This window comes from Quercus lobata, chromosome 8 (assembly GCF_001633185.2).
Source record: "Quercus lobata isolate SW786 chromosome 8, ValleyOak3.0 Primary Assembly, whole genome shotgun sequence".
Lineage (NCBI taxonomy): Eukaryota > Viridiplantae > Streptophyta > Magnoliopsida > Fagales > Fagaceae > Quercus > Quercus lobata.
Window position 1 is genome coordinate 60,923,642 of NC_044911.1, and position 24,145 is coordinate 60,947,786.

The following is a 24,145-nucleotide window of genomic DNA, read 5'->3' on the forward strand; positions in this document are numbered from 1 at the left end:
TGTGTGTATAAATGAAAATAATTTAATACAAAAAAATACATCTGTACAAAAAGTAATTTGAAAAACTTAAATCTGATACAATATATGTATCTTAAATTTATGATAATAAATTTAATAAGAACTTGGTGCAAACTCCCTTTTTTATCTTCCTTAATCCACATTATATAAAATCAAAACCCCATTAGCTCTCACGACAGAAGCCTCCAACAGCCAGAAGTTTGATTTTTTCTTGATTTGTATTTTCTGAAGCATGATGGATTGGGAGAGAATAGGAACCCCGAAGAAGCTTGCCCAAGTTTTCCTATCAATTTTTATGAGTTTTGGTTCCCTTTATTAATATCAATATTCGTTGCTCAGGTTGTTTTGATCCACATCTCAAATGTCCCTCATTGAATATGACTTCAAAGGCTATGTATATGCCACATTTGTAGATAATAAGCCTACTTTAATTGCATAAAACTAGAATGACACATATAGAGCAACAGTCTCCTAAAAATCTAAGATTGGACTTGATTTTGCTGCAAAAAGAAAAAGAAGAAGAAGAAGAAGAAGAAGAAGAAGAAGATTGGACTTGATTTATCAGATTGTGAGGAAAATTTCAAGGATTTGATGAAAGCTAATAGTTTGACAAACAGAGAGAACTGTTTAGAAAACTTTCTACTAGGAATACCTAATAATTATCAATATCATTACGACAAGTGAACTTGAAGCATGGAGTTGCAAGGCATTAATTCTCATCTATAATATTATATCATACTTTTCATCTTAAATATTATATACTTCCCACACAAACTAAACAAAACAAATGAAAAAGAGAGGTTGGACAAGATGATGATTTATTTATTTAAGTCCAAACAAATACACACATAACCATGCAGTAGTAATTGAAATTGAAAACCGATCCCAAACCATAGAAACATGCAGTCTGTTTGGTTAGGCATTGTGAGAGTCGAAAAGCGCATTTTTAAAATGCAAAACTTCATTTTCCCAACAACAGCTCTTCACAACCTTTTTACAAACGCTCTTTCTAAAACTAAAATACTGTTTTGCAATAGCTTATCTAAACACATCCAAAATAAGACTACCTACTATCATCTCCGCTGAAAACTGAAAAGGATGGAGTTAAACTATCTTCAACATCAACAATATCCTCATTATCGCCAACCGAGGCTGAAGTAGTCGGATAAGATTGCATAAAATCCTCCTCCTCCAAAGCTAGCTTCGCTTCCAAGCACCTAAGCACATGCCTCATAGTGGGTCTTGACTCGGGTGCATCATTGGAACACATTAGGCCCAATTTAAGAACTAAAATAGCCTCAACTTCATCAAACTCATCCCCCAACCTTGAGTCCACAACATCAAGGGTTGCTCCTAAGCTCCACTTCTCTTGAACCCAGTCTAGAAGCATAAGCTCCTCAGGCAATGCATTAGGGTCAATAGGCCTTCTACCACATACCACTTCTAGCAATAAAGCACCAAAGGCAAACACATTAGAACTTGTTGTTGGCAGGCCTCTGTGTGCGAGCTCAGGTGCTAAATAACCCAATGTGCCCACGACCCTGGTCGTGCTTGGGTTGGAGCCTCGCTCATATAGCTTAGTAAGACCAAAATCACTCAACTTTCCATTAAACTTAGAATCCAATAACATATTGCCTGCCTTAATGTCTCTAAGAATCACAGTTTGTTCCCATTCCTCGTGTAAATATAAAAGCCTTGAAGCAACCCCTTTGATGATCTTGAACCTTTGCTCCTAGCTTAAGATTGCTTTAGGCTCATCAAAAAGGTACTTGTCTAAGCTTACATTAGGCATAAATTCATACACAAGTAATAGATCACCTTGCCTACAACACCAACCCAATAATTGAACTAAATTTCGATGATGAAGATGGCCAATACTACCAATCTCAGAGACGAATTCTCGCAAGCCTTGCTTCGAATTTTGGGAAACACGCTTTACAGCAACTTGGGTATTTGAATTCGGCAGAGTTCCTTTGTAAACACTACCAAATCCACCAAACCCAAGTAGCTCTTTGTCTCCAAAACACTTTGTTGCTTTCTTTAGATCCTAGTAAGAAAATCTATGTGGTCCAATATCAAGCTCCCAGGTTTCAACCACATCAGTCTTCTTGAGTTTCCTAACATTGTAAAGAATCAAAACAATCCCCAAAATCACAACCAAAGCACTAGAGACTGAAACACCAACAATTAGGCCTGTGTGGTTCTTTTTTGACCCATTCACTAATGAGAGCTTATGCCTGAGTTTATCCAAATTGAGATTTTTAGTATCTCCATTTATGTTAAAGCTCCAGCCTAAGACATAGAGCGAACTTGGGGATGAAAGGTCGGTTGAAGCAAAGAACCCAATGAACATGGATTCTTTAAAAATTGGTGACAGGTCCACATTATAGGACAAAATTGCAGACTTGGGTCTATCAGATTCTTGCGCAAGCGTAACATTTAATTGATTTATTCGTGCATAATATTTGACACATGCCTGAATTACATGACCAGTCTTCAGAGTAAAGGAATCCTTTCTACGCAGAGATTGATCGACTCGAACAGATTTGTTCGATACTATGCTGCAGTTGAAGCCGACAATAACATGATTATCATCGATGTCACTGAATTTGGGGTGAGTGACAGTGAATGCCACCATGAATACGTGGTCTGAGATGTTCCCATCATTTTTGGAGTTGAGTCGACCAAGATAAGGGCCTGGAAGAGCCCCAGATGGAAAGATTGTGAAAGCGAAGTGGTGGCGGCCTTTTCCATGTTCATTAATTGATCAAAGCAAAAGCAAACGTAGTGGAAAATGACATAACTTTGCCGCTAGGGGAGTTCTTGAATTGGATTGGATGTTTATACTATCAACTTCAACTGAGTGATCGTTTGATAGCTGGAGTATGCCATTGTTATCAACCACTGCATCGTTGTCTAAGCTCATGTTTTTACGTTCAGCATTGAACCCGTCAATGACCTGCTGGGTCAACAAGGGTCCAACATTGTCAAGGTCAGGCTTTACTCTGTATAGGAGAGTAAAGAAAACCCAGAAGAGAGATGAGTTTTGCAGCCATAAGATAGAAAAAAGAATGACCTTTTTGAATCAAAGGAAACTTAGGGTGTTTATATATTTTATGGAAAGCCTCAAATATTCTTTCACAGAAGATTCCTAATTCCACTCATGATATTCACTTTTTATTTTTTATTTTTTTATTTTTTATATGCCATGGCCAACATGTACGTTAAGTTAACAAGTCTTTTTCCACGAGTGGTTTTAAGGAAAACAAGTCTTTTTCGTTTTCCTTAAAACTTTCAAATTATCAACGGTAGGCAGGTAGTACTAGGTAGTGCATGTGTTCATCTCTATACACGTGATCCCTTTGATAATATCAAGCGCTATGCTTAGTAGAAAATAACTGTTTCCTGTGTATGCATGTGTTCGAGGTTCTTCCCTTGTTTCATTGTGACTGCATAGAAGGACATCAGAAGGTTTCTTAATATGATTATCCTTAGCCCGCCAAACTCACTGACTTTTCAGAGGATCTTTTTTTATACTTGTTTGTTTTTCTCTTTTCTTTCTGGGGTTGCATGCTACTGTATTTGGTTGGAACAAAGTTTTTCTTCAAATTAGAGAAACTCTTCAAACTTCCCATATATATATATTTTTTGTGTGAATTTTGAAAATCTAATTGTTGAATTTCATGTTTCTTATGTTCTTAACATATATATCAAATTTTGTTCAAATCGGATTTTTTTTTTTTTACTATTCGATCAATAAACTTATTTTTTATACACAATTTGAGATCATAAAAACTTGAAATTTTAAAATTTAATTGATAACATAGCAATTGATTTTTGATATTTGATCTTCTTGAAATTTTGCAAGCAGGAAGGATATAATAAGAACATGCAATGATTAGATTTTCAAAACTGACACTTAATATAAAAATATATGAGAAGTTTAAAAAATTTCTCACCAAACTAGTTTGGAGAGATACTTTGTTTGCTTGACTGTTTATGTACAACCTCGCATTTTGTGTGCATTCTTCTTTTATTATAAATATACTTCTATCATTTTAGTAATAAAAAAAAAAGATCCCTTTTTTTTTTTTTTTTTTTGTCCCCCAAGAATGGGACTTTTTATTTTTTTTTCGTCACTGCATGTGAGTAATCTCGAACCCCACACGTTGGTTGTCGGCATACAAAGTAGCTGGTTTCTTATTTTTTTTGCATATATATCTTGCGCACTATTCTTACTTGGTTGGAATCCTTATCAGTCCTTCTTTATTACCCTTATAATATATGATGGATGTCATGATCCCCTTATTATCAATGCAATAATGACTTTTTGATTAATGTGATATCCTTAATTTATGAGAAATACTATATCCATGATATTTTCACAACACTTTCAGAATAAATCTTAAGTGATAGATTGTTAATAACTGTTACTAAAGAAAAATATATATAATTCAGCAGTGGGTTTAAATTATAACTAATAACCATTTATCACCTAAAATTTATAGTAAAAATATTATAGATGTAACACTAATTTTATTTTTTTGGGCCAATACTGATATTATTTTTTTACCCATCAATAACAATTTTTTTGCATAGATTTATTGTAAAGATGTTGTGGACGTAACATTGCTCCAAAATTAATTTTGCCTCTCAATAATCCCATTTATAAATAATAATAAAAAGCTTAAATAAAAATAATCAAGATTAGCACAAATAACAACAAGCATAAACCAAACAAAAACAAGACAAGACAAAACAACACAAGTGAACAAATTATTCAACAAAAAGTCTATTATAAAAAAAAAAAAAAAATCGCTAATCATTCAAATTTTTAGCTCATTCAACCTATTCAATAAAAATAATTTCTAATTTCATTTTTCCTTAAAAAATGGAACTAAGAAAAATACTGTGGTTGTGAGTTTTCTTTGATGGTGACGATAGTTATTCTCCTTTTGGCATTGTAGTCATAACAATTTTGCTTTTCTTAACGACTCAACTCATAATTGTAGCAAATATTCAAGTTATCGATTAATTAAATTTTGTATAATTTAAATTTCTTAATGATCACTTTACTGCATCACCTCCACCATCCATGAAGCTATTGTCAATATTGCATTCCTAGAGAAGAATTAAGATGTGAGCTAATAAATGCTTAAATTACCTTTAAGTATTAAAAACTAATTTTACGGTATAATTGCATTTTATGGTTATGAGTTTCATTAACTTATTGTCTCTTTCTCTTACATAGCAAAGTAGATTAACAAAAAATTGTACCCCTATTTGCAAAAAACCTAGTCAATCAAACAAAAAGAAACTCTTATCCTCGCGCCCAAAGTCACTATTATTTATGTAAATGTTAGGCCAAGGCCAAAGATGTTGGGAAATTAGAAATACAGATCAATGTTTAAGTTTAGGTGAAGAGACTCTTTTCTTCTTTTTCCGTTTCCACTTTGATTTTTAATATCCCCACAAAGCTGACAAAAGGTGATAAGAATTGGAATTTTTTTCTTAGTCTTTTTTCCTCTACAACTTATTTCAATTACTTTTATTCCTCCAAATTCCAATTAACATATTCTACTTGACCTCAAGTTGAAGTCAACTTCTTAATTAAATTTGGTCGTGTAATTAAATAGCACATGTTAATAGACATAAAAAATGATTACGTACACTTGATGGAATAAAAATCCTATATCTTATTCTAACTAGTTATTCTATTTATATTCTATCAAATACAACAATAAACCAATACAAATAAATTTACCAAAAAAAAATAACTAATCAAATAACTTAATATAAAAGTATGACATCAACTCAAAAAATGTGGAAAAATTAATTCTTTTATGGGTATCTTGTATTAATTGGTGTGAAATATCACATCAACTATGCATACTCCCAATACATAATAACTTTTAGTATGCCTATAAAAATGCACCTAAATCTACACCCAATTTCACACACTTAGATCGATGTCAAAGGTGGACTAATAGGTAAATACACCTAAATTTTTTTTGTTCCCTGCCATAGGAGAGAATAAGAATGAGCTTTCTGAGGCAAAGGAAGCTTAGGGTCTTCATATATTAAGGAAAATGTTCTTTTTACACTTGTTGTTACATACTTTGCACAAAAAATTCATAATTTCAAGATTGATGTACAATTTTTTATTATTATTGATGTTCACATTTAAAACATAAAATATATAATGCATGTGTATCGCTCATTTACTAAAAACGTGAAATAAATAATATGTATAACCAATAACTAACAAGTGTGAGAAAATAATTGTCCGTCCTACCAATTAACACTATTGCCCACACTGATTGCCAGGTTTGGTACGTGGGTCAGTGCGGAAATGTTTTTTTTTTTTTTTCCTTGGGTCAATTAGTGTGGGGAAATGTCTAATTGTTATGATGCATCTTTTTCCTTCAATGAATAAGAAAGGATAGAAGATCGCTATGTAATGTAGTGGTGTATTCTAACATACATGATTTGATTTCACATAAGAATTCATGAAATATAAATTTTCCATCCACTCCATTTTCTTTCAAAGATAGAGTCTATTATATTTAGGGGTGCCAATGTTTGACCCAACTCGCAAACACAACACGAATTCAACATGAGTTTTTGTGGGTTAAGGTTGGGCCTTAACGGATTTGAATCATAAATGGGTCGACTTGAAAATGACACGATAAGAAACGGGACATAAGTAGGTCAACCCATATGACCCGCAATAGACACGGTTGACATGCTAATTTATTTGTGTCAACCTAAAATAACCTATTTAATACAACCCGTTTAACTTGTATAATAAATAAATATTCATTTTATTTTAGATTTATCAAATACTTTTTATATTCAACTTATATTTTAAACTTAAAAAGGAAAGCAAATAATTAAAAAAACTTACAAGGGATATAATTCAAAATTGAAATTTTACAAACCTTGGATATCTAAACCCTACAAACCCTAAATTTCTAAACCTTTTTATATTTTTGTAAAGAACTTATTTCTAGATAGATGTTATATGTTTGTTGAACTATATTATTTTAAATGTGGGTTGAGGACTTGGGATGTAAAAAAAATTTATTTCTAGATAGATGTTATATTTAATATTAAGCAAGTTGAAATGTGTTGTGTCACATTCGTGTCAACCCAACATAACCCGTTTATTAAGCATGTTAAGGGGGTTGGGTCAAGTCAACCCGCCTTTTTAATAGGTCATGTTAGGGTTGAAGAATCATGACACAATTATTAAAAGGGTTGGGTTCGAGTTGAGTCATGTAGTTGAATACCCCTACCTTGACATGACACGAACCCGACACGCTAATTCGAATTGACACTCCTAATTTTATTATTAAAATTTGATTTTTATTGAATTTAAAAATATACGAATTGTCATGTCATATGCATATTTAAATTTGTAATATTTAACAAAAATTATGAAATAGGTCCATTTAAAATGAAAAAAAAAAAAAAAAAATTCTTAATACCACAGTACAAGTATCTCACTTTATGCTCCAATAATTACATATACAACATGTCACATATCTTTCTTTTCTTTTCTTATAATAATCAATATTTGAAATGAAAATTAAAAATCAAACGCATGATATAGATTAGTAGAATATAAAATATAACCCAAATAATTTGACAAGACTTTCATTGATTGGTATTCTCTTTGTGGTTGAAGGCATCCAATGACTGCAGTCATATAACCCAAATAATTTGACAAGACTTTCATTGATTAAGGCCCTTTTAGATATACATCATTATCAGTTTTTTTAAGACTTTCTCCCCTCTCCCCATGTATGTATGTTAAAATACATAGTATTCTCCAAAAAAAAAGAAAAAACAAAAGACTTTCATTGATTGGTATACTCTTTGTCGTTGAAGGCATCCAACGACGGCCATCCAACTAATAGTAATTAAGGCTAGCTTTCCCTTTTTCTTAAAAAAAAAAAAAAAAAAAAAAAAAAAAAAAAAAAAAAAAAAAAGGTTTCAACTTATAGCTGTGTCCGCTCCTGATAATAACTCTTTATTATTAAACGGGGATTAAACCCCAAATCTCTTATTCAACCATCAAAGATTTTACCAGTTAAACTAACTAGAACCCACGTAATTAAGGCTAGCTTGATTAATATTTATAATCATCATAATCAAGAACTTTCCTTTCCTTTTTCGTTTTCTTTTACCAACTAGGAATTAAATTTTGAAATTCTCAAAGGAACTAGGTAGCACATTTTATAGTTTTTTCTTTTTACAAAAGTCCTTTTCATTGGAATGATTAGACTACCCCAAAATAAGACATACATAACACTTTCAATTAAGCATTAGAAAAGTCTTGGTCTGTGGCTATGGACAATATCATTTACCCCATATATATGTCATGCAAAATTGCAAATATTGCCTCAAGTATCTCGTGCATTACTGAACTAGATACAAGCTGTGTCTGTAAAAAGAAATCTATTGACACAATGGACAATCTTGCTTATCAAGAGTTTTGTGGCTTAATTAGTTGACACCAGCAGTATGTTTATATTTTATGATATTCATAATTTAAATTTTTTCTCTCTCTGTTGTAATTATTAAATTATTTTTAAAAAATAAAAAATTAATGGACCACTCTCTTTTTTGTGAGTGATGAATGCTTGATTTTAATATTGACGGTGTAGGCCCATAAAAGCGGCCTGTGGATTAAAAAATAATTAAGTATCACACATAATTTCACTTAATCCAGATTAAACCCGGCCCATGTACATAGAACCTTAAAGAAATCCATATCCTGTTTGTTCACAGGTCTTTTGCCGCTGACTTAGCGAAGGAATGAAATTCCCGAGATGGGCTTGGGTTGATCATGTTTGTTAAATTGGGCCTCTTATGTATGAGATATGTGTCTGGACACGTATGCAAGTGCGGGCTTTTATTTGCGAAGAAGTACAACCCATTGAAAAAAAAAAAAAAAAAAAAAAAATTCATTACAACTTACACTTTGGTTTTTGAAAGGGGGTAAAAAAGCAAATCACATTTTGGTTTGCTGAAGTTTGGCATATACTATGCAATTCTAGAAATAAGTAGTTATCAAGATGTAAAACATTATGATGATCTTAAGATTAACAACTTAGGGTCTGTTTGGATACGGTTTGAAAACTGAAAACTGAAACTGAAAACTGAAAAGTACTATAGCAAAATAATTTTTAAATGTGTGAATAGTACTGTGGGACCCATTTTTAATGAAAAAGTTGCTGAAAAGTGAAATTTGTGGGTTCGTGAACAGTACACGATGTGCTCTGATTGGCTAAAAAAAGTTTGAAAAGTCAAAATTTGTGGTTACTGTTCATTGAACAGTACATGAACAGTAACCGCAAGTCTGAAAATCGTGTGAAAAAAAAAAAGAAAAAAAAAAAGGGAAAAACGCAAACGCGCTGATTTTCAGCGCAATCCAAACGCAGCTTTAGTATTTGAGAAGCAACTAGTAATTTACTTATCCAAATTGGAGCTTGCTAACTTTCAAGGTTTTTAAATCAAATACAAAAATGATATGTTTCAATAAGTGGTGAAGCCAGGATTTCAATCTAGAGAGAGGATATTTTTTTGATAATTACAATAGAGGAAAAAGAATTTAAACCCCAGATTTCATGGGCAAGCTACAAGCTAGGCTCTTGGGAGGGGGCAAGATTGAAAGATAAAATTAGCTTAAAAAAATTAATCAATATTAATAACAAAATAAATAAAGCATTGTTAATCAAAATAAATAACAATTAAAGTAATCAATTATTTATTTCATATCATCAAAATAAATAAAAAATAATAATCAATTCATTGTTAATAACAATCAATGTAGGAGATTAATCTAAATACATCAAATTTAATTCCTTAAAATAAATTGAGAAAATAAATCAATGTAAAATTGTTAAAAGTATAGTAATACTAATATATACCTTGTGTAGGGGCTGTTTTTGGGGCCCAGGTCCAGTAGGCAGGCGATTCTGGCCCAAAAAACCCTCAACAATGAATTTGTAGAGAGTGGGTCACAGGACTAGGTCTTGACAGAGTAAACATAATTATTAGTAAGCCATGCAACCATTTGAACGTGGGGATATTTCATTAAGCTCCCTGGGATAACAGTCCATGGGGCTGTCTTTTATGCTTTGTTTGCAGAACTCCTCTCTCTTTTTCTCTTTTTCTTACTTTTTCTCTCTCTACTCCCCGATCCCCTGGTCATGGGGGTTTTCTTCTCTTATATAGCGTCCTTCAACTGGTAATGGCCCTACACTTGTTAACCATCTGGGCCTCTACTTGAGTGCCTGTCTTATAGGTCATCCCCCTTCTTTTCTGTGAGTTGCACTGGCCAAGAGAATACTATTCTCCTGTCTTTTCTTCATTAATGCGGCTGGAAAAGTAGCTTCCTTGCATTTAATGCGGCAGTTGTGGTTGCCCCCTGCACGTCTAGCACCCCCCTTTGATTTTGGACGAGTTCTCACCAAGTAAAGGGTGTGCGTTGGACTCCCATTTGGTGCGTCCGAGGAGACACTTCTCCTCGGACGCCCCTTAAACAAGCCAGGCCCAACAGGATTGGGCTGGAAGTCCTCTGGCCATGTCTTCACTTCCTGTTATGGCTGGGCTCCGCACGGATACCAAGGCCCACTGTTGACTGATGAATTTTACCCCCACACCTTGCATATGTGTATCGGTTCTCACCACTTTTACTTATTGCATTTCAAAAATATACATATGAAAATAAAAGAAACTTTTCGTTCTCAATTTTCAAAGTATTTCAATTTTGGATTTATAACAAAAACATATAATTTGTAACTGTAAACAAAAAATATAAAATATAAAAATATAGAGGATTTTCTGGCTTATGATATAAGGACATATATGGCTTTGTTTATTATTATAATTTTGTGTAAAAGAATAATATTAAGGATACAATAAAATGTTATAATAGCATGTCAACTTACACATGCATGGATCACCTTAATCTATCATTTAAATTTTTTGATATATTAATTTAAAAATATTGTAAAATTTTTGTAAATTTTTATTGTGTCAGTAAGATTACTCTTGCCTAGAACATAAATAGTGCCCTCTAATTTAAGCCTTGAAGTTAAAGTGAAGTGATAAAGTAAAAAGAAAATGTGATTTACTAGAAATAGTGTATTAAGCCCGTGAGTGATGATAAAGGTCTTCATAAATACCCAAAAAAAAAGAAAAAAAAAGTGAGTGATGATAAAGGTAAATTTGGGATAGGGCTAGAAAAACAGTGGGACAAGATTGGTGTGATACAAAGTTTGAAGTGTACGGATTAACTTTTTCCCTTGTTTCCTTCCTTTTGGTACCAGGTTTCATTATTTAATTTTATCAAATCAAGTGTGGAGTGTTTTTTATCAGGGCGGAGTACTTAACAATTAACGTATGGAAGTACATATATGTAAATCTTTCGGTGGAATCATGCAGGCATTTGACCCTCTGCCCCCTTGGTTCCAGCTCTGGTTCAAGTTAAGTTTTTTTGTCGTTAAATAAGAAACTTCTGTCACCATGTATGTAATAGTTATACACTGTTGATTTAAGGTCCTATATAAAAATAATATTCTCTATTTGAAATGGATTTACGGTTTATATTAAATTTTGGTATCAATTGCGAAGGCGGATCCATGAATATATGATACAAACAAGCAACATGTGGACACAAATCCACAATCATATGATGGAAGAGCAAAATTTGAGTAATCTACATACTACACTCAAACCTGAAAATTTTTAAAGATGCAGAGGACTATAGAGGAAAACCTTAGGTAGAACAAGCATCTAAATGCACTAAAAAACTAGTGGTAAGAAGGCACCTATTAAGATTATAAACAGTACACATTATAAAACAAAATTAGATGATACCAATACATTCAAACATGGTATATATAACATTATTGTTGTTTATCTAACATTCTTAGAAAACATTTCTCCTTTGCAGCCGATACCTAGAAAAGGCCTAGAATGTGTACTGGCAGCTTTTATCATTACTCCTAGGCTCCTAGCTGCAGTTGGATCAAAGTTTTCTTTTGGATTAGTAAAACCTTCAGAGATAGGAACATTTACTTGCTTGGCTGCTTTGCCTGCACCAGAACATGACAGAAGCTTAGGAGAATTCTTTTTTATTCTTTAAATGTGTGTGTGTATATATTTGTGTCATTGTATGAGTGATTGGCCTAAGCCCTAAGGTGAAAGGAGAGGGATATTCCAACTAAGGACATTTTACTTCATAAAGTGTGATTTTGGGTCAATACTATCCTAGCTAGGCTTAATGTATAAAGTGATAAACATATCACTTGTCAGAAAGTTGGACTCTTTTCATGTAATGGATTTATATTTTGAATTGAAACATTTTAAATGTGTATAGTTTAATTTGAAACCACCCAAAGTTATAGGGTTTAAAATATAAAAGAAATAATAATAAAAAAAGTGTGATATCACTAACGATTTTAACGCTTATGGTTATAAATATATATATATATATATATATATTAGTTAAACAATTAAATTCATTAATAATATCACTTATCATAAAAACCTTAACATATGAAAAGTGATAAACTTAATCATTTAACAAAAAACTAACAAGCATATTGTTGAAAAGCAAATGATATGATTATATATATATATATATATATATTTAATATTAGTATAACACCTATAGGTTACAAAAAATCAGCTTAAGTAGTGTTTGGATAGCGTTGATGCGTGTCCAGCGTCTGTGTTTTTTTTTTTTTTTTAGACAAGCGTCTCTTACATTGTTCATGGGACATAAACAATGCATTAAGGTAAATGAACAGTAACTTTTTTATTATTGTTTTAGTTTTTAACAAAATAAGTAGTATACAAATGTACCATTAATATATAAAACTTAAAAGAAGAAACTTCTATATATTCCATGCACCGGTTTAATCCACACAATAATCATGAAGGCCTGAGCCAAAGTCATGTCAACAATTGTCAGCTAAATACTACAAGTCAGTATGGGTTTTTTTTTTTTCCTCGCCGAAAGCTAGTAATTAAGTATTTTCATGAAATATATGTTTACGGTCAAATGGCCTATGTATGTTATGGTACAAAACTGGTCGGAGGTTCTACCAAAAAAAAGGAAAAGAAAAAACTGGTCGGAAACATCCAATAACGTGTACAGCTCTTGACCTAGATTAAGATGTTTGCCTCATTAGTCATTAGGACTCTGTGAAGTCTCCAGCCAATAAGGACCTTTTGCTTCACAGAGTGTGATTTTTGGTCCATACTAAAGTGATAAAATATCACTTGTCCCAAAAAGTGTAACCCAACATATGGTCTAACTATTATTTCAACCCTTTCCCCCATGTGTGGGTTTAGATTTCTCCTTAATAATTAGAGTAATATATGATATTTTTAACTTTTTAAATGAGAGATACGGTAGATGTAGAATTCAAACTCAATATTGCATACCCTCACTACAAGAAGTTTGGTCTTTAGTGATGGCATATAGCCGTCGCTAATTAAATATCATCGCTAATTATATTGGCGACAAAAAATGTCGTCGCTAACTTTCGTTAAACGAATTTGGTTACAAAAAAGTTTTTTAGTGACGATATTAATGTCGTCGCAAATACAATACTATTAACAACAACAAAGTTGTCGCTAATAGTGACAATTGTCGTCATAAATAACTCGAGACCCTAAGATGAAATGTCGTTGCTACTATATCATTAGTAGTGACAAATTTTTTTGTCATTGCTAGTAGATTATTATTAACGACGACATGTTTGTAGTCATTGATATATTATTACTAGCGACGACGATTGCTATCGTCACAGATAACAATATATAAGTGACCACAAACATGTTATCACTAAAAATTGCATATTAGCGATGATATTGTTTGTCGTCACTAATGATATGATAAAATATTAGCGATGACATTGTCGTCGCTAATAATATTTTACATTTTTTTTTTCTTTAAAATTTATATTCTGAATTTTACATTGGTACCTGTTGGGTAATAACAAAGCGCAATCCTAAGCACATAAAAAATTTTCAATCACATTTACTCATATAAGCATAAAAACTGCTCAATCAATAACTACTAATAAGGGAAAATAATATTCAAGTTCAATATCATATACATAATAAAAGCTCCAATCTATTCACTCAAATACTAATCAAATGATAACGAATTCCTCATGAAGATATGCAACCAAGTTGAAACTTGTTGCAATGAAATATATCTCCCCTCTTCATCATCTCATTAATGCATGGACATGTGCACTTCCATGAAATCATAGAGAGAATGACGAAAAGAACCAGTCAATGGCAAAGTTCCTTTGCAAGTTTCTTGAGCAAAGGTCGTGGAGGAAGCTCTGCAAGGGAAACAATGGTCAAAAAATTTAGAGAGATTCTATGACCCATAGCCTAAAATTAAAATTTCATGACCTGAACACAATTCAATGTCACTGTTGATGCCATGAGCACAACCCCTTTTAGGCTTTTACATCACCAAGATTGTACTAAGAAAAACCTAATATGAAGTGGATCCAAGGCTCAACCAATCCAATCATCCCCACTAACCCTTAATAGGAAACATCTTTTTCCATAAGTTTAAAATCCATCAAAACAGTGCAAACCAAACCCATGATAAAACGCATGATTCTTGAAAAAGATATTTGTTCAAAGTCTATACAAAATAGTTTTACAAAGTAAGTTTGATCAAGGAGTGCACATTCTCACCCGAAAATGATAAATCCTATGACTTGTCTTCTGAAAACGAAGCATTTTCATTTTCACTCAAGAGGCAATCTAGTTGCTTTGCAACAAAAGGCGTAACTCTTAGTATAAACTGCTCCTCCATTACTACCAAAACCAACACCAAATCAAACCAATTCCCAAAAAAAGAAAAAAAAAATGGTAAAAGACAGTGATTTAACTATGAAATGAAAAAACAGTGAGGCAAGGGGAATAGAAAAATAAAAAGAGAAGGAACTTGTGATAACAAAAGGGCTATCCCCATAGAACACAGTGATGATTTTCAAGTTTAAAAGACTATTTGGATTCCCAACCAAGCATATGAGATCAATGTATATTCTATCTGACATTTAAGGCTTAAATACAAGGTAGTGGACAAGGTAAACTTTATTGCACAACCAAAACACATGGATTTATAATGTCTTTTGTTAACCTTGTAATAGCATATTAGTCACCAAGAATTTTGTAGCTCAATGACAATGGCATAACAGTTCAAATCCCCCTCGTTGTAGCTAGTGATCCTTGATGCATGTATAGTCTTTCATTAAACTTAAATAATAATCTTCTAGTACTTCTTTGCCACCAAGAAGTCTAAATTGTTTACTGAATAATGCAATCATCCAAGTCAAAGCTTACACTTTGTATGCAAGACCAATTTAATTCTTCTATGCAACTGCTCTAACATAAGGTCAATAAAATAATGGACCATGAGAATGACTATTAGCAAATAATTGGTCAACCTCTTCACCCACAATTTCAAAATTACTCATTATTGTGAGAGAATTTATTCTAAATGAATAAATGGTACCAAAGAAAAAATGGTACACTTATTTTCATTTCATATAGCTTTTAAAAAAAATCATTAATCTCAAACATTAACAAAAATTGGGAGATTTCATTTCACTACTTTTACATAATTACATGACACTTTCAAGAAAGCATAATGTAGTCATTGCATCATAGTAAAGTAAAAAACTTATCAAAACAGTAATTAGACAATTTTTTACACTAATCATAATAGTGAATGGGCAGCTAATGCACCTATATTTTATACATGCTAGTGTAGTTTTCACATGGCCTCCATCTATAAATCTGCAGGTGGTCATAAATTGATTATATGAATCCTTTCTACACATATGTAGTATTGTGAGAGAGAGAGAGAGAGAGATCATTACTCACAACTCATAGTCCATGTCCTGAGAGTGACTTTAGTTATTGCTCACTGGCTACTGTCCAGAGTAACTTACTTGACAAAATTCTATTGTAATCAACGCAATCTAAACAAGAACACATATACTAAGACACATTATACACTTTCACCAATTTCTCATTGACTACAATCCATATAATTAATTTTTTACACGGAGAGGAAGGCCTGACAAAAGAAACTCACACAAACACCATTACAACCAAAATCTTGACACGCTTGGTTATACCTTCCATCAGAAGTTGGATTTCCATAAATCAAGCACAAATAAAGTTAATTTATACTGAAAATTGTGGGTTCTACAACATCAAATTTGGGATGACAAAAGCTGAGATAATGCAACTGAAAGGACTCTAATATTGTAAATTAAGAAACACTACCATGAAAATACAACAATATAAACAAACCATCTTTATTGAATTATTTTGAAACTAGAAAGGATAAATGGCAATTCACCAAGGTATAAGAATCCTAGACATAATCTCAGAGGTTACTATTTCTCCTGATCTCAAGACAACCCACTATGCTCAAGAAGAACCTTTGTTTCATTACATTGCTTCCTCAAATGTTTGTATCTATGCCTTAGAGCATCTTTCTGAAAGGTGAGACCAAATTTCCCAGACCTTTAACCCAAAGTTTTTCTTTAAAAAGCTTTACCAACTTTGGAATCACACCTACGCAATACGCACCCTTAGAAATCAACCACCAAGTGTAAGTAAATTCATTTAATAGAAATTACAATAAATTAATATTTGGAATCCAATTGTAAAGTTTGCAATTGAAAAGGCCCCTATCTCAATTTGATAGTACCAAATACATCAAAACTGGCGACTAATAATAAAGGAAAAATCAATAGAGTTTATTAAAAATAGAAATAATCTCAATTAATTACTAAAAATAGGCATAAGAGAAAATCATATAAATAATTAAAACTAACAACTAGATATATCAAGAAAGTCAATACCGTACCAAGAGCAATTTCGATTTGATCATAAGTACGAAGTATTTCAATACCAATTAATAAAATTATAAAATTATAATAATATAGATATTTCGATAATTATAAAATTATAATAATAATATAGCTATGCAAGTACATATATAGATCTAGTAAAAAATAAGAAGTTTTATAATGGGTTGCTCTTTCAGTGGGGTTTTCTCCCTGAAAACTCTCACTGTCACGTAGCATTGTAGTTCCTTCTCCGAGGAGTTTAGGTCCCTGTGAGTAACAAGGTTATTCTCAGGCTAGTTGGTTTTTCTTCTGGGTTTATAGGGAAACACTATACTCTCCCCTCCCCCCACCTCTTCCACCCTTATTGCTAAAGATGGAGGACTTGTCAAACCGATGGAAATCCCTTACTCTCTCCGAAAAAGAGGGTTCAGGTCTTGCTCTAAAATCCGACCAAGCCACCTCAGAATTTTCCTTGGTGGCTCGATTCCTAACCAAACGACCGATCAACCTGGAAGCCATAGCAAATACATTCAATCCCTTATGGAGAACCAAAACGGGATTTCAAATGAAATACATTGGAGATCATCTGGTACTTTTCTCTTTTGATTACAAAGAAGATGTTGACAGAATCATAGCAGCAGAACCGTGGAGTTTCGACAAAAACCTTATGGTGGTTTCAAGATATGAAAACGAAACAGAGATGGTAAGCTCAAATTTTAACACAGTGTCTTTTTGGATACAAATACACGATATTCCTTTACGTTTCAGGAACAGAGGTGTGGCCGAAAAGATTTGCGAGCCCTTGGGGACTATCATGAAAACAGAGAACCCAAATGATTGGGACGGTGGTAGCTTCATCCGCATTCGAGTAGCTCTAGACATCTCCTTACCCCTGTGTCGTGGGCGGCTTATAACGCTAGACGACAATGAAGCTCACTGGGTTTCCTTCAGATATGAACGCCTACCAAATGTTTGCTACTGGTGCGGTTGCCTCACACATCCAGATAAAGACTGCGAAAAATGGATAGAAAGTGAAGGATCACTTAGCAAAGAAAAACAACAGTTTGGCCCTTGGTTAAGAGCAGGCCCCTACTTTGCCTCTAAGAAAGGCTCCCTCTCAATCCAGAGTTTCTATGCCCAAAAGAAGGCCGGAAAATATGGGCAGAGTCAAGCAAGAAATTCACCCCATGCTCAGAATCCACAAAAAGCGACAGAAGGCAATGACACCAAAACCTTACCGCCAAAATTTCAAAACCAAATTTTGAATCCAGCCCCCGACAATTCTGCAAAGGTGACTGCTCCTATTCCAGTCTTTTCGGAGCCTCCCTATTGTGTTCCCCCACAGAAGCCTACACAAGATACCTCGTTCGAGCAAATTATAGATGAGATTGACAGAGATATCCAATATGTTGAAAGGTCGTTTACTGAGCAGCGAAGCCCAAATGTATCTTACCCGGTCCAAATCACATCCCAACAAATTGGGCTTGACTTACCAAATGAGGCCCCCCCAGCAGATAAACTGATAGATAGTGTTAAGGCAAGCCCACTTACGGATATCTCCAATATCCCACAGGCCCACGCAGATGTTGACTTGGTTAGTGGAAGAAAATGGACTCGTTTTCAACAGCCAAACTTTCTTGTATCTGATGAGCACCTAGAATTATCTTTGGGTAAAAGAGGTCCCCTACCAAATGCAGTGGACTCAACCCCTCAAAAACGAAGAGCAACCTCAAAGGATGATGCTCCTTCATCTCCTTCCCAAACGGCGGTGGCTGGCAGGCAGCCCCGCCGAGCTAAATGAGTCTCCTCTTCTGGAACGTGAGCGGGCTTGGGAACCTACGCACCGTTCGTGAGCTCGAAAGTTATGTTCGGGCACAAGATCCCTCCGCCCTCTTCCTAGCCGAGACGTGGGTGGGAGAAGCTAGGCTAATCGGTTTGTGTTCTGAGCTAGGCTTCGATCAATACTGGGTTTCTCCTCAAGTAAATCGCCTGGGTTGCCTGGCTCTATTTTGGAAAAATGCTCTCAAGATCGCAATAGCATCGTCATCGCCGAATCACATCGACGGCATGGTGGACGACGATCAGGAAAATAAGTTTCATCTTACATGTATTTACGACTTTGCTGATCCAGCTAGGAGAAAAGAAACTTGGGATCTCCTGCGCCACCTCCGTGCTAGCTCCTCTGTGCCGTGGGTTTGCGCAAGGGATTTCAATGAAATCCTCTAGTCTCATGAGAAATGCGGCTTGGGACCGAGAAGTGAACTGCAAATGAAAGGGTTTCGGGATGTCTTGGACGAGCTCGGCCTGAAGGATTTGGGTTTTGTTGGAAAAAAATTCACCTGGAAAGGACGTCGGCAAGGTGGATATGTGTTGGAACGGCTGGACAAGGTAGTAGCGAACTCTCTTTGGCTAGCAAAAAACCCGGGCACTAAAGTCCAAAACCTCCACTCCAACTCATCGGATCACCAAGCCATCCTGGTGAAGCCTCAAGGTATCTCCCCTAATCCAAATCGCCCCTTTAAATTTGAACAAATGTGGCTTAAGGACAGTGGATGTAGTGCCACTGTCAAGAGTGCCTGGGGTCCTCCTTTGGCGGGGATTACAATGTCGGAGGTGGCAGGGAAGGTTAAGGTCTGTGGTTCGAAGTTGTCGGAATGGAGCAAAAATTCCTTTGGCAACGTCAAAAAGAGGCTGGAGGAAAAGAAGAAACTCCTAGGAAAAGCTGAAATGGCCGCGGCTAAGGGAGGTGATTATCTTGAGGTGAAGTCCATTCAGAAGGAAATAAATGACATTCTGGACTCAGAAAATTTGATGTGGCAACAACGTTCCCGTGCGCTTTTCCTGACATGTGGTGATAGGAACACTGCCTACTTCCACAGTAAAGCTTCCCAACGTTTCAGAAGGAACAAGATTTTGGGTCTGAGAAATGCTCAAAATATTTGGTGTTCGGAAGCGAATCAAATTAAAGAAATCACAGTTGAGTACTATCAAACCCTGTTTTCCTCCTCCTCACCATCTGATATTGGGGACGTCCTGGAAAAAATCCAACCATCAGTAACTGATGAAATGAATGAAAAGCTTCTAAGGGAGTTCAACAAGGAAGAAGTGGTCCTAGCAGTCAACCAGATGAAAGCCATCTCAGCTCCGAGTCCCGACGGTATGCCCCCTCTCTTCTACCAATCTTTTTGGAATTTAGTTAGCGATGATGTATGTTCTGCTGTGTTAGATTGCCTAAATAACAGTAAAATCCCAGAGGAAATTAACCTTACGCATATAGCATTAATTCCAAAAGTTAAATCACCTGATCGAATTTCTGAATTCCGACCCATAAGTTTATGCAGTGTGATTTATAAGTTAGTTTCTAAGGTACTGGCAAACAGACTCAAATGTTTACTGCCTGAAATTATTTCAGAGAACCAAAGTGCCTTTCAGGCAAGTAGGGTCATCACTGACAACATATTGATGGCTTTCGAAACTCTGCATTACATGAAGCATCATCAGTCGGGCAAGTCGGGATTCATGGCCTTGAAATTAGATATGAGCAAAGCGTACGACCGGATTGAATGGAGATATTTGGAGTTAATTATGAAGAGCATGGGTTTTGCTGATAAGTGGGTGGCCTTAATGATGGAATGCATCACAACAGTTAGCTATTCGATCCTCATTAACGGTGAACCAACACAAATCATCCACCCTACTAGAGGAATCAGACAGGGAGACCCACTCTCCCCATTCCTCTTCCTTTTCTGCACTGAAGGTCTCCATAGCCTTCTCCGCCATGCAGCTGAATCTGACCACATCAGGGGGATCTCCATTTGTAGAGAAGGCCCCCGGCTAACTCACCTCTTCTTTGCTGACGACAGCATCCTTTTCTGTAGAGCCTCTACGTCCGAATGCAGCAAGATCCTAAACATTCTGGGCAGCTATGAAAGAGCCTCCGGTCAGCAGTTAAACAAGTCTAAGACCTCTCTCTTTTTCAGCAAAGCTACCCCAGTTGCTACCATCGAGCAAATCACTAGCTTAATGGGTGCTCAGGAGGTCAAACAATATGAGAAATACCTCGATCTCCCTACCCTTGTGGGTAGAAACAAGAAAGCTAGTCTTAGTTTTATCAAGGAGCAGGTGTGGGCCAAACTTCAGGGTTGGAAAGAGCAACTCCTCTCCCAAGCGGGTCGAGAAATATTGTTGAAGGCGGTGATTCAGGCCATCCCTACCTTTGCCATGAGTTGCTTCAAACTCCCCGCCACCCTATGCAACGATATAGAACAATTAATTCGTAAATTCTGGTGGGGCCACAGGGGAAACCAAAGGAAGATTCATTGGTCTAAGTGGAGCTCTCTCTGCCTTCCAAAAGACATGGGTGGCTTGGGTTTTAAAGATCTTCAGAAATTCAATGAAGCTTTGCTAGCTAAGCAGGTGTAGCGCCTCTCGGAAGATAAGCCCACTCTCTTCCACAGATTTTTCAAGACAAAATTCTTTCCTAGAGGCTCTATCTTTGATGCAAAGGAAGGCAGGGGTTCCTTCGCTTGGAATAGTATCCTTAAGAGCAGAGATCTTATAAAAAGAGGGTCCCATTGGCGTGTGGGTAATTGAGAAAATATACCAATATACGGAGCAAATTGGCTTCCTGACCCTCATTATCCAGCAATCCAATTTGCCCCTCCTTTCTTCGGTGAAGATGCTAAGGTGGCTGTTTTGATTGATAAAGATCGTAAATGCTGGATTGACGAGATAATTGACAGTAATTTTCTGGTCCATGAAGCTAGAATGATCAAAGCTATCCCTCTAAGCCTCAATGAAGTTGATGACAAACTCTGCTGGTATAGCAATTTAGATGGTCTGTATTCGGTGAAAGGGGGTTACAAACTTCTTATGAGCGAGGATCAAAATTCTAATATTGTATCTTCCCCGGGGTCCTTACCAAAAAGCTCGTGGAGAAGTCTTTGGAAATTGAACACCCCTAACAGAGTAAAGACATTGCTGTGGCGAGCCATCTCTAATGCCTTACCAACCCGGGCTAACCTGGTTAAGAGGAAAGTCCTCACTGACCCGACCTGCTAGGCTTGCGGTTTGGATCCAGAGACCTCCTTACATGCCCTATGGTCTTGTCCTAAGCTTTCTATTGTGTGGGCATCGCATTTTAGCTCACTGCAAATTGAAGCTAGTTGTTGCTCTTCTTTCCGTGATGTCTTTCAGCTGTGTTTGGTGAAGTCTCATCCCCTTGACCTTTTTGCAATGATTTCATCTCAAATCTGGTTCAGGCGTAACAGGGTGCGTCTAGGTGAAGTGGTGGAGGATCTGAAATTGGTTAACACTTTGGCCAAGGATGCCCTTCATGAATTCCAACAGACTAACTTAGCTCCCCTCATGTCTTCCCCGGTTCAGAGCATCCCCAAGTGGGTGCCTCCCCCTTCGGGTTGGGTGAAAGCCAACTTCGATGGGGCTATCTTCCAGGATCGAGATGCTGCTGGTCTTGGTATCATCATCCGAAACGACTACGATCTTGTAATGGCTGCTCTAACTCAAATTATTCCTCTGCCCACTTCAGTAGAGACAGTGGAAGTGTTGGCAGCAAGGAGGGCGATGATCTTCGCCTTTGAACTGGGATTTGATCAGGTCATCCTTGAGGGAGACTCTGCAATTGTAATCCAAGCTTTGAACTCAGATGTCTTCTCGGCAGCTCCCTTTGGGCATATAATCTCTGATGTAAAGTCTTTTTCTCCCTGCTTTAGGTCCCTAATTTTCTGTCACACTCGAAGATTGGGTAACAAAGTAGCTTATAGATTAGCTAGGGAAGCTTGTAATTTCTCTTTCCCTTTTTGTACTTGGATAGAAGAAGTCCCTGTAAGCTCCTTTGCAGAATACTCTGCTGAAATTGTTAATACATAGCCCTCCCCTGCTTCTACTGGGAAGGTTTTCTCTAAAAAAAAAAAGAAGTTTTATAATGAAAAATATATGAAAAGTAAAAAATAAAAATAAAATGAAGACTTAATTCTTGAACAATGTGCGGAAATGTCATATGAGTACAACTCAATCAATTAAAAAAATAAAGTAAAAAGGCTTAAGAGTGCGTTTGGATTGGGCGTTTTTTGCCCAATCCTGCATTTGCGTTTTTTTTTTTTTTTTTTTTTCACGCGTTTTGGGTGTTGCGGCTACTGTTCATGCACTGTTCAATGAACAGTAACCGCAAACTTTGACTTTTCAAATTTTTTTGGACCAATCACAGCACATCGTGTACTGTTCACAGACCCACAAATTTCACTTTTCAGCAACTTTTTCATTAAAAATAGGTCCCACGATACTATTCACACATTTAAAAATTATTTCGCTACAGTGTTTTTCAGTTTTCAGTTTCAGTTTTCAGTTTTCAGCTGTATCCAAACGGACCCTAAGTTTTAAATTTCAAAAAGACTGATGGCTGTCATTCACATTGAAAAAGGCAAAACCCAAAGTTTTTTTCAAACTCTTAACACCCTCCCATCAACCACGTGTCCTAGAAACTAACTTTTAATATATATTTTTTAAATTTTGCATTGAGAAGAGCACTAGTCAGCGTACAAAACAAGAAGGAAATAAACTTGGCATGCCTTCCAGCCAGATCTTCAGTACACTCACAAGAGAAATGATGTAAAACAGAGAAGAAGAAGAAGAAGAAGAAGTGGGGCGAGAAGAAGGCTGTAAAACTAAAACAATGCAAGAAGAAGAAATAGAGAAGGGTGCAACTGCCATATCAATCTGGATCCATGATAGTATTCGGCATTACAGGTTCTATTCCAAGTTTAATCACATTAAAAACAAGTATCTATATCCATTTCTTCTCCATCTTAAAGCACAAATTCACTTCAATTCATTAAATTTTATACGTAGAAAGCAGAAGCTAATGCATCCTAAACAACCTAATAATTCATCAAACAAAATATGCACAATAACTCTTTGCTAATCCTCACCTACACCACACTCTTTGCTGTCCAGTTTTCTAAACATCCAAAAATAACTCTATTAACAAATTGAACAAACTAAGGACATACAGGTAAACTAAGAAATCTAAATTACTCGTCAAATTCCACTCCTACTAACAATTCACACACTCACATAAATAAGTCACATTCTCAAAATAAAAGATTAAATAAAAAAATTGAAATAATGAAAGTAAAAAAATTCCATAAATTCACAATAAGCAAATAATTGATTACACAGAAGAAACATAT

At 35.3% G+C, this 24,145-nt stretch overlaps 1 pseudogene; it reads right to left on the minus strand.

The window, feature by feature from the left end:
* Positions 1-1,081: 1,081 nt before the first annotated feature.
* Positions 1,082-3,074, minus strand: LOC115957175 (annotated as a pseudogene).
* Between the last annotated feature and the right edge of the window lie 21,071 nt (positions 3,075-24,145).